Source organism: Primulina eburnea, chromosome 16, assembly GCF_022965805.1.
Source record: "Primulina eburnea isolate SZY01 chromosome 16, ASM2296580v1, whole genome shotgun sequence".
NCBI lineage: Eukaryota > Viridiplantae > Streptophyta > Magnoliopsida > Lamiales > Gesneriaceae > Primulina > Primulina eburnea.
Window position 1 is genome coordinate 29,600,771 of NC_133116.1, and position 12,592 is coordinate 29,613,362.

Sequence of the window (12,592 nt, forward strand, 5' to 3'; positions counted from 1 at the left end):
GGCACACTTCGGACGGTCCGAACTCTGATCGGACGATCCGATCCTTGCATGACTTCCACGAGTACAGCCACCTGTCTCGGACGATCCGAACCCCAATCGGATGATCCGAACCTTACCACGTGTCCAGAACCCTTCCACGTGTCCAGCCACCTGTCTCGGACGGTCCGACACTGGCTCGGACGATCCGAACTCATCGGACGATCCGAACTCATCGGACGATCCGAACTTGTTCGGTCCTTCCGATCCCACCGAAAATATAATTAATCCGATAATTAACTCAAATTAGGAATCGGGTTACTACATTCTCCCCCCCTTAAAAGATTTCGTCCTCGAAATCAAGTTTATAGGATGAACAAAACTGAAATAACAACATTGTTATTACATCTCAATTGTTGCCAAACACAACTGATAATTGGATTACAACGGAAAACATGCTTACATCCATAGTACAACTACAGTACAACTCAAAAGAGCTCTGGATGCTCCGAACGCATACGACTCTCTAGCTCCCAAGTGGCTTCTTCAGTGCCTCTACGCTGCCACTGAACTAAGACAAGAGGAATGATCTTATTCCGCAACACCTTATCTTTGCGATCGAGAATCTGAACTGGTCGCTCCACGTAAGACAAATCCGATTCAAGTTGAACTTCAGATGGATGTAAAATATGTGATTCATCTGCCACATATCGTCGCAAAAGGGATACGTGAAACACGTCATGAATCCCAGACAGATACGGAGGTAATGCTAACCTGTAAGCCAAATCTCCCACACATTCTAGAATCTCAAAAGGACCAATAAATCTCGGAGATAGCTTACCCTTGAGACCAAATCTCAAAATCCTGCGAAAAGGCGAAACTCGGAGAAACACTTTCTCACCTGGCTGAAAATAAAGAGGTCGCCGCTTGGTGTTCGCATAACTAGCCTGTCGATCCTGAGCGATCTTAATCCGTTTCTTGATTACTGCAACTTTATCAATAGCCTGCTGGACTAACTCCGGTCCCTCAACATGTCGTTCCCCAACTTCGTCCCAGAATAATGGAGTACGACAACGTCGCCCATACAACGCCTCAAATGGTGCCATACCAATACTACGATGATAGCTGTTGTTGTACGCGAATTCAATCAAAGGCAAATGATCCTGCCAAGCGGGTCCGAAATCCATAACACAAGCTCGCAACATATCCTCAAGTGTACGGATAGTCCTCTCTGTTTGACCGTCGGTCTCTGGATGATAAGCCGTACTCAAACTTAGTGAAGTGCCCAATGCTGACTGGAAACTACCCCAAAATCGTGAGGTAAAACGAGGATCCCTGTCACTAACAATACTGACTGGCACTCCATGCAAACGTACAATCTCTTGAATGTACAAGTGAGCCATCCGATTGAAAGTGAAGTCACGGTTATAAGGCAGAAAATGAGCAGACTTGGTGAGTCGATCCACCACTACCCAAATAACATCACTATTCCTCGAAGACAATGGCAAGTGAGTAATGAAATCCATCGTGATATGCTCCCACTTCCATTCAGGAATAGGTAGATTCAACAATAATCCTCCAGGTCGACGGTGTTCTGCCTTAACCTGTTGACAAACAAGACACTTGGAAACAAACTGATAAACACTGCGCTTCATCCCTTTCCACCAAAATCGTGTCCTCAAGTCTTTATACATCTTATTGCTTCCTGGATGGACACTCAACTTGCTTCGATGAGCCTGAGACAAGATCTTTTCCCTCAAATTATCATCCTCTGGTACTACAACCCGATTAGACAAACATAGAAGACCATTAGACTGATAATGGAAACCGCTATCTCCACCCGCTAACCGAGCTAATCTCTGAGTCTTCAGATCAGACATCTGAGCATCTCGAATCTGAGCGAACAAAACTGGCTCAGATAAAATGGTAGCAACACGAATGCTCTCCATACCTTTCCGATGTTTGAAGTTAAATCCCAACGAACAACAATCCTGAATAGTACTAATCATAGCACTGGTCTGAAGTGCAGAGGCTCTCACCTTACGACTAAGAGCATCGGCTGTGAGATTCGCAGAGCCTGGATGGTACTTGATCTCGCAGTCATAATCTTTCAGTAGATCCATCCAACGACGTTGTCTCATGTTCAACTCAGCCTGAGTGAACAGATACTTCAGACTCTTGTGATCAGTAAAGATTTCAAACTTAACCCCGTACAAGTAATGACGCCAGATCTTCAGTGCGAACACTATAGCTGCCAACTCTAGATCATGAATATGGTACTTTTCCTCGTGAGATTTCAGCTGCCTGGAAGCGTAAGCGATCACATGACCATTCTGTGTCAACACACACCCTAAGCCTTGGAAAGAGGCATCGGTGTAAACACTGAAACCATCAGATCCTGACGGTAACGCCAAAACAGGTGCAGAAGTCAGAAGTCGACGAAGCTCTCTGAAACTATCTTCGCACTCAGATGACCACTCAAATGGAACATCCTTCCGAGTAAGTTGCGTCAAAGGTCTAGCTACCTGGGAGAAATTCACGATGAAGCGACGATAATACCCGGCCAGACCTAGAAAACTACGGATCTCGGCCACCGTCGTAGGACGTGACCAATTCAGCACTGCTTCAATCTTGTTGGGATCCACAGAAATTCCTTCCTTGGAAATCACATGACCAAGGAATACTACACGATCAATCCAGAACTCGCACTTACTCAGCTTAGCATACAATTGCTTCTCGCGAAGAATCTGCAACACAATCCTCAAGTGCTGGACATGCTCCTCCACACTGTGAGAATAAATCAAGATATCGTCGATGAAAACCACAACGAACTGATCTAGAAAATCACGAAAGACTCGGTTCATCAGATCCATGAACACCGCTGGCGCATTCGTCAATCCGAATGGCATAACTAGAAACTCGTAATGCCCGTATCGAGTACGAAATGCAGTCTTGGAAATATCATCATCTCTGACTCTCATCTGATGATAACCCGATCGCAAGTCAATCTTGGAGTAAACAGAGGTACCCTGAAGCTGATCGAACAAGTCATCGATACGAGGTAATGGATACTTGTTTTTGATCGTCACACGATTCAGCTGGCGATAATCAATACACAATCGCATCGATCCATCCTTCTTCTTGACAAACAAAACTGGAGCTCCCCAAGGTGAAACACTCGGACGAATATAACCTTTATCAAGAAGATCCTGTAATTGCTGCTTCAATTCTCTCATCTCTGACGGAGCAAGACGATAGGGGGCACGAGAAATCGGTGCAGTCCCTGGCATTAACTCAATGCCAAATTCCACCTCTCTAACCGGAGGAAAACCAGGAATCTCATCTGGAAAAACATCAGGAAATTCACAAACCACTGGAATATCCTCTATACCAACACTACCTGTGGATGTATCAATCGCATAGATGAGGTAGCCTTCCCCGCCCGCCTCTAAAGCACGACAGGCTTTCAGAGCAGATACCACTGGCATCGGAGGTCGCGCTCCCTCACCATAGAAAAACCAACTAGAGCTCTCAGTCGTACGGAACTGAACAAGCTTCTGGTAACAATCCACAGTAGCTCGGTAGGTAGTCAAAATGTCTATACCCAAAATACAATCAAAGTCTTCCATTTCCAGAATCATAAGATTCGCAGTCAACTCGTTACCCTCGAAATCTAAAGGACAACCCATCACTAGACGCTTGGCTAAAACCGAATGACCCATCGGGGTAGAAACAGAAAGAATAACGTCTAGAGAAACATACGGTAACTTATGACGCTTAACAAATCGTGCAGAAATGAATGAATGAGATGCTCCGGTATCTATAAGAACAAAAGCAGGAATACCGCATAAACAAAAAGTACCTGCTATGACTCTCTCGGTCTCATCTGCAGCCTGATCCTGGTTCAGCGCAAACACCTGACCTTGGGCACGAGGTCGAAGATTCGAACTACCCACTGCCTGACCCTGCCTCCTCTGCTGAACAGTCGTCTGAGATCCAGAACTGGATCCTGCTCCACCTCGCAACTGAGGACAATTTTTCTTAATATGCCCCATCTCTCCGCACTGATAACAAGCTCCTGCGGCTGCTCGGCATTGCTCCGATGGATGGTTCTTCCCACAATGCGCACAAGATTCCTTCTTCTTACCAAAACGGAAAACACCGCTAGATCGAGATCCAGATCCAGAAGAAGACGAACCAGATTTCTTGAACGACTGAGATCGAGGCCTCAAAGTACTCGGAGGTCTAGAAGAAAGAATAGCCCTACCACGCTGGAGACTGATCTCTGCCTGGCGACACCGGTTCACTAACCCATCATAAGAAGTAGGATTATCACAGACAGTGACTCGGTCAAAGATCTCCTGGTTAAGACCCTGGAGAAAATGGTCATACTTGGCCTCAGAACTGCCACTGATATGAGGAGCGAAGGGTAACAACTCGAAGAATTTCTGCTGATACTCATCAACAGACATACTCCCCTGCTTAAGATTCAGGAGCTCAATCGTCTTCGCCTGGCGAAGGGCTGGAGGAAAATACAGCTGCATGAAAGCTGCACGGAAATCGGCCCAAGTCACCCTACCTTGGGACTGGACTATCGGCGCAGAAGTCGATCGCCACCACTTGCGCGCACGGCCCTCGAGAAGAAAGCTAAGGGTCTCTATCTTCTGCTCCTCGGTGCACTGAAATGCACGGAAACAACTCTCCATGCGCTCTAACCAGTCCTCAGCATCATCGGGAGTCTCTCCACCGACTAGAGGCTTAGGCCCCATCTGAATAAAACGATGCAAATCAAAACGCCTAGGACCATCCCGACGATGACGATGCTCACGATGACGCCTATGATCATCCTGGTCGCCCCAACGACCTACACTCCCCTGACTACTCTCATCACCAAAGTGGTCAGCCATCGCTACAAGATAGAATAGGGAAAAATGGTAAAATGGTCAACGAAAATCCCAAAACAGAATCTATATCCCAAAATCGTAAGCATGCTCTGATACCATAAATGTAGTGACCCGTTCCAGAATCACCTACTAATCAAGAACTAAGCATGCAACTTAACTTAATTAATAACAATCAGAGATAATAGCGGAAAAGGTCAACAAATGATAGTTATACAACCCCATCGAAAATCCATAACAACTAAGAATGAAAAGAAAGTATACGGTACAACCATATCGAATCAAAGAGTACTGAATAAATAACTCCACCGGCTACTCAACGTCCTCCTCCTCCTCCTGAGCCATCCAACCTGAGGCCTGCCCCGTGGAAATGGGGTGTCCAAGATAAACAAAACCGAGGACGTGAGCGATAAGAACGCCCAGTACAAAAGCATGAGTATACAAACCTATATGAAATGCACATGCTATGATATGATACCAGGGTAGTCAAGAAACAGGAATCACAAAAGATCTCAAAATGCTCAGTCTAGAGGCGCCAAGTGGATAGTGCCGCGCGGTCCTACCTCTGGGTCACTGCATCCACTGCAAGAACAGACGTGGACCTAAAATGTCCCGGATCACCGAAGCCCTCCCGACCCGTCGGCCACTGTGTACTCTCGGTGTCCATGCGTCCACAAGACAAGACAGGGCTGAGCGGCCCCACAAGATATATAGCTTATCTCGAAAGAGATACAGCTCAACAGTAAAGGCTATCTCGAAGGAGATACGGCTCAACATGAAATGCAACATGCAGTAATAAACGTGACATAATAGCATGCATCATATGACATATATCAATGCACCACATAATCATGCAACACATATAAGAATGTATACTCAACCAGGATATCTCGGATAGTACTTTCGTACCTCTATCACAGCAATCCTAATCCACTGGAATAACCAGACAACAGGTCTAGTCCAAGCCTATGCATCAAGTGAAAACCATCACTAAAACTTATCTACCAGACTTAACTTAGATAATCCTGAGATAATACTGATACAATTCCAAACCTTCGTCCGTCGCTAGCCCACTGATGCCGCTAGCTCCCAACTAGAGCACAGCTCCGCTACAAGACCAGCAGCTCCCCGCTAGTGCCCGAACCTCGGAAAAAGACTAGAATCTCACAGAAACGACTGAAATGCTATGGAACTCTCTGAATTGGCGAGTCACAAATGAAGCCTCGCGCCTCTATTTATAGCTAATGTTCGGACGATCCGAACCATTTCGGAAGCTCCGATCCGGCACACTTCGGACGGTCCGAACTCTGATCGGACGATCCGATCCTTGCATGACTTCCACGAGTACAGCCACCTGTCTCGGACGATCCGAACCCCAATCGGATGATCCGAACCTTACCACGTGTCCAGAACCCTTCCACGTGTCCAGCCACCTGTCTCGGACGGTCCGACACTGGCTCGGACGATCCGAACTCATCGGACGATCCGAACTCATCGGACGATCCGAACTTGTTCGGTCCTTCCGATCCCACCGAAAATATAATTAATCCGATAATTAACTCAAATTAGGAATCGGGTTACTACAGATACAATGGACTTTGGCACTCCATGCAATCTGACCACTTCTCTGACATAAATCTTTGCCATCTGGTCATGTCTGTACGTCATTCGGTAAGGAATAAAACATACTGATTTGGTCAATCTGTCAATAACGACCCAAATCACATCACAACCTCCGGAGGATCATGGTAGCTTCATCACACAATCCATGTATATATGATCTCATTTCCATTCTGGAATAGATAAGCTATGCAACAGACCTCCTGGTTTCTTTTTTTTTTTGCTTTCACCTGTTGGAAATTCAAACATCTAGATACAAACTCTGCAATATCTGATTTCATCTATTTCCACCAAAACTGTTTCTTCATATCATTATACTTCTTTCGACCACCAGGATGAATACTAAATCGTCTACTGTGTGCTTCTGTCAGAATCTGCTGTTTCAAGTCTGAAACATTTGGCACAACAAGACGATTATTTACATATAATATATCATCACAAACCTAATACTCTGATCTATGCCCATATCTGACCATCGCAATCGAATTCTGGAGATTCTGATCAATTTTCTATGATTTTTAATTCTCAAAATTAGCTCTGGTTCAACTTGAACAGCACATAGTCTCAGAGGTTTACAATCTGTCTCAAATGCAATCCAGAAAGACATCAATCTTCAATTAAATTTGAAACACCAATCGTCAATAAGGATAAAGAACATACCTTTCGACTCAGTGCAGCAGCTGCTGCATTTGATTTCCTCGGATAATATTTGATTTCACAATCAAAATATTTTATTAAATCAAGCCATCTTCGTTGCCTCATATTCAGTTCAGACTGTGAAAACAGATATTTCAAGCTCTTGTGCTAAGAATAAATCTCAAACTTCTCACTGTATAAATAGTGTCGCCAAATCTTCAATGCAAATACAATTGCAACCCATTCAAGATCATGAATCGGGTAGCGAGTCTCATGTGGTTTCAATTGTCTTGAGGCATAAGCAATAACATGTACTCGCTGACGGAATAGTCAACACCAGCGCACCGGTCAATCTCTTCTTCAACTCTAAGAAACTGGATTCAAATGCCTCTGACCAAACAGATGGAGTTTTATTCTGGGTTAGCTGAGTAATCGGTTTAGCAATACTCGAGAAATCTTTAATGAATCGACGATAATAGCCCGCTAAACCCATAAAACTGCATATCTCTGGCACTGATGTCGGTCTAGGCCAGTTGATCACGGCCTCAACTTTACTAGGATTAATAGAAATACCGTTTTCTGATATAATGTGCCCCAAAAATACAACATGTCTCAGCCAAAACTCACATTTCGATAATTTGGCATACAATTTCTCAGCTCTCATAGTTCTCAATACAATTATCAAATGTTCAGCATGATCAGTCATATTCTTTGAATATATCAGAATATCATCAATAAAGATAATTACAAAATCATCAAGATACTTCCGAAATATACGGTTCATCAAACACATAAATACAGTTGGAGCGTTTGTTAAACCAAACGACATGACTATAAACTCATAGTGGCCATACCTGGTTCTGAAAGCTGTCTTCGATATATCAGAATCTCTGACTCTCAGCTGATGATATCCAGATCTTAGATCGATCTTGGAATAAACAGAAGAACCCTGCAACTGATCAAATAAATCATCGATACGAGGCAAAGGGTATTTATTCTTTACCGTAGCCTTGTTGAGTTGCCGATAGTCAATGCAGAGTCTCATTGAACCATCTTTCTTTCTAACAAACAGTACTGGAGCACCCCAAGGAGAAACACTCGGTCTGATGTAAACATTGGCCAATAAATCTTCTAACTGATCTTTTAATTCTTTCAATTCAATCGGTGCCATTCTGTATGGAGTTTTAGAAATAGGTGATGTACCTGGTATCAATTCAATGCTGAAATCTATTTCTCTGGCTGGAGGCAAACCTAGAATCTCATCAGGGAAGACGTCAGCAAACTCACATACCACTAGCAAATCTGTCAATGAAGGGCTCGATTTCAGTACATCTACTGAATAAACAAGGAATCCCTCTGCTCCTTTATGTGATAATCGAGTCATAGACAAAGCAGATATCAAAGAAATTCGAGCTCTGGAACCCTTAACATAAAATTTCCATTCATCAGCCATGTCTGGTCTGAATCTTACAATTTTCTGAAAACAATCTACGGTAGCTCGGTACTTGTTCAGCATATCGATACCAATAATGCAGTCAAAATCAGACAAACCGAGTACAATACAATCTAACTCTATCTCATGTCCATCATACTGTAGCATACAATGTCTAACAGAATTCACTGATATAAGACCTCTCCCCAAAGGCGAAGAGATAGATACCACAATAGATAAGGACTCAGCAGGCAAAGAATGCATCAATGCAAATCGTTCCGAGATAAATGTATGGGATGCACTAGTATCTATCAATACATAAGTAGGATAACCACAAATAGAACAGTTACCTGCAACTACATCATCAGGTGCATCCTGGGCCTGTTCCTCGGTCAATGCAAACACTCTGGCATGCTGTCTCAGAGATTGGCTAACACTCTGGCTTCCTCCTGGCCTTGGCTGTGGCTGGGTAGAGGGTGGCTGGAAAGAATGAACAGCAGATGATCGTCTATCAGCCTGAGCCACTAATCCAGATGATTTTGCTCCCTGGGTCGTTGGGAACCTCGCAGTGGACAGACTTTAGCAAAGTGTCCTGGCTGTCGGCAGATGTTGCAACTACCAAACACACCTCGACATTGCTCTGTGGGATGTCTTCCTCCACAGTTTCTACAATATACCCCTGTATAACTCTGGCCAGATTCGGTATGTCGTGAGCCACTAGAACTAGATGAACTACTTCCAGATTTCTTAAACTGTTTCCCTCTGGCTTTCAGATTATCTTTCTTTCCGCTGCTACTACTGCCACTATCAAATTAGGAGGGGGTTGCGGGAATTGAGCTGGAGGTTGTTGTTGTTTCTGTGGTTGAGCAACATACAAAATTCCTCGCTGTTTGATCAAGCCTGCTTTAGTTCCCTTTGCTCTGTTCAAGACATCAGCAAAATTATGGGGTCGCCCCGTATTTACCAGTGTAAATATCTCAGGATTCAATCCATTGATGAATTGATCAGCTACAACTTCATCATTCTCAGCCACGTGAGGAGAAAAATCTAGCAAGGTAGAGAATTTGGCCACATTTTCTATGTAATCACCGTACCACGCTGTTCTAAGGCTATCTCTAATCACCTTTGAGCCACCAACTCTTCGCGACCTCGTGTAACTAGTGCCCAATCAGTTTGACTCTACGGTCATCTGTATAGTCAAGTGAATCAAACAACATCTCAATGTCATCGAGCCAGCTCTCGCAGACAATAGAGTTCTCAGTGCCTTTCAAAGTCGGCGGTTTGAATGACTGAAATCTTTTCAACAATGTTTCCATAGGTGTCGCTGTAACATCCATCGGATCATTCGACGTACTACCTTGTTCTGGTATACGAACTGCAGTTCTTCGAGGAGGCATATCTGATTATCACAATGATTAGTAATCAAGTCCAAAAAATCTGTTTCAGTCTTCCTCTGATCATACCTCTGATCGAGAATCGGTTTTGATTCATTCTCAACAATACATGTTGCCAATCAAATCAGATAAGAAGGTAAACATGTATTTTATAAAGCATTAAAACATGTTGTCATACTAGCATATAACACAAAAGCAAAGAAGAAATTCTATCTACCCCGCTCACTCTCTTATAACTCGGTCTAAGGAACATACAGCTCTGTTTTTATCTCCATCTCAGGAATCTACAGCTCTGATACCACTTGTTGTGGGAACCTGGACGCTAATCATTCTTGGGATTGAATGGATCAACTAAATAAACTAGGTCGATTTTTTTTAAGGCGAATATCTCATAACAAGAATATAAAAGATTACACCACGTTACGTTTCTTATTTCATGTACCATATCCATTTTAATATTTACAACAAGATCAACTGTTGAAAACCAAACTCTAAATTCTGGAGTTTGACAAACTGATCAACCAACTGATACGCGCAATTATATTCAGCAACTGGACTTAATAACTGAAATCAGCAGATCTAATAAAGAAAACTGATCAGTTGGAAACCGATCAGTTGATATATTCAGCCGTATGCTTTTAAGCTAAGCATCTTTCAACTAAACATGTCTCGGGAAAGAACATTCAACCGACAAAGAGACATAGCAGACTGCAACTGAATATGAAACGCCGCACCTCAACCAATACAGCTTAGAACAACGCATTTCGGCTAAAACAGTTAAGACGCCACATTACAATAAATGAAGCAAACATGACCAAGGAATAATGAAGTGGCAATCAACGGATACAAAGATTCAAATATATCTCAAGTTACCGTTGGAAGGGAAGCTTATAAATATGAGAGAAGAAAAACTGAATAAAAAGAAGACCACTCTATTCAAAGCTTGCTGTTACTCTGCCAAAATCTTAGCTCACTCTTACTTGGTTTATTCGTAGCAGTCAAGGCTACAATTTGAGCTCACTAGCACTTTGTAATAATCGTTAAATTCGATAGTGCTAAGATCAGTTACGCACTGAGAACATTTTGTAATACTAAGAGTTTCAGCTTTTGGCAGTGATAAGTCCAAACTGAAGTGGGTCAGTACAAATCTTGTATTCGATCAAAGTCTTTTAGTGGAAATCCTATCCTTGAGATAGAAGGGGTAACGTAGGAGTAATTGAAATATCCGAACATCCAGAAACAGTCCTTGTGTATTTTATTTCAGTTTGTATTCTATCTTTCAGTCAGTTAATTTCCGCAACTACTTTAGTTTAACTGATTGTCATTGACCAGCAAGATTCCGAGAATCAGTTTGTCACCAAACTAAACTCAAAATTCGAAAATATCAGTTTTAATTGTGAGTGTTTATTCAACCCCCCCTTCTAAACACTCTTGATACGTTAATCGATCCTATCAAGTGGTATCAGAGCGGTTGAATCTTGTTCTTGAATACTTTTGATCTATAAACTTGCTAGCATGACTTCATTCAACAAAATTCCTATGTTCTCCAGAGAAGAATTTGATGATTGGAAAATCGAATGCAGGCTCATTTAGCTACACAAGATGATGACATGTGGTATGTCATAACTGATGGACCCATGAAGATTCTAAAAACAAATACAGCAGTTGCCATAACAGAAGGGGCACCACAAAGAATATAAAAGCCCAGAGATGAATGGAAAACTGCAGAAAAAAGAAAAGCAAATCTTGATAATGTGGTTAAAGACATTCTGTACAAAACACTAGACAAAGTAACCTTCAGCAAAATAAAGATGTGTAATTCAGCCAAAGAAATTTGGGAAAAGCTGATCCAGCTGTGTGAAAGAAATGATAAAACCAAAGAAAATAAACTTTCCGTTGTTGTTCAAAATTTTGATAACATCAAAATGAAAGCAGGAGAATCAATGGACGAGTATGATGAAAGAGTAAGCAGTATCATCAATGAGTTAAATGCACTTGGAAAAGTGTATACTAACAAAGAGATTGCACTGAAGGTAATGAGAGGTCTTCCCAAGGAATGGGATGTCAAGACCATGGCAATGAGGGAGTCCAAAGATCTGAACCAGATTGAACTTCATGATCTGTTTGCTGATTTAAAGGCTTACGAATTTGAGCTGCAGACCAGAGAAGGAGAACCATCTACACCTGCAGCCACAACTGCTCTAGCTGCTGTCAGAACAGAACCAATCAGTTCAGTCGAGAAATCTGCTGATCAGTTGAGCAGTGATGCTATGTCATTGTTCATCAAAAAATTTGGAAGGTTCATGAGAAAAAATCAAGAAAACTTCCAGAAGCGATACCAAAAGAACAGCTTCAAAGATGAATCAAATGCCTGCTACAACTGTAGCAAATCAGGTCACTTTATTGCTGATTGTCCTAAACCCAAGAAGGACAGTCAAGGCTCAACTGATAGAAGAAAGAAAGAATATGAGCACAAAAGAAGACCCGAGGAAGATAAGAAGTCCTTCAGAAAAAAATATGAGGTACTCTTAGCTAAAGAAAACAAATCTAAATGGGCAGAAACTGACAGTGAGGAGTCAGAACCAGAAAGCTCATGCAGCTCTAGTGATGATGAGGAAGTCAAGTGCTTGATG